The sequence below is a fragment of the Myotis davidii genome, unplaced genomic scaffold (genome assembly GCF_000327345.1).
Source record: "Myotis davidii unplaced genomic scaffold, ASM32734v1 scaffold13, whole genome shotgun sequence".
Taxonomy (NCBI): domain Eukaryota; kingdom Metazoa; phylum Chordata; class Mammalia; order Chiroptera; family Vespertilionidae; genus Myotis; species Myotis davidii.
The window spans coordinates 393,698-394,035 of record NW_006286243.1 but is presented as its reverse complement, the minus strand read 5'-3'; the positions used below and the strand labels follow the sequence as shown (position 1 = coordinate 394,035).

Sequence of the window (338 nt, the reverse complement as noted above, 5' to 3'; positions counted from 1 at the left end):
TCCCTCCCCCCATGGGCCTCATCCCTTGCCCTCCCCCCATGGTCTCCATTCCTTCCCCTCCCAAGCAGCATCCACACAGGAGATTCTCCTTCCCTCAGCCAACCTCCCCCATCTCCTAGGATCCCTACCCCCAACTCAGGGAGGATCGATCCATCTCCCACCCAACAGAACCTCCCCTTCTTCAAAAAACCTCTAATCCCCCCCAAGCCTCCCACACCCACCACCCTCTCCACCCTCCTTCCTTTGAAACCTCCACTCCCACGCATGCAGCTGCCCTGCCTGCCCTCAGTGCTCCGAGAGCCTCATGGCTTCTCAGACAAGAATGGCCTGAGCTTAGG

The 338-nt window shown here is 59.8% G+C and overlaps 1 protein-coding gene across 1 annotated transcript in view; it reads left to right on the top strand.

Moving 5' to 3' along the window:
• PTPN6 (protein tyrosine phosphatase, non-receptor type 6) overlaps positions 1-338 on the top strand; it is a 15,091-nt gene that overhangs the window by 9,099 nt on the left and 5,654 nt on the right.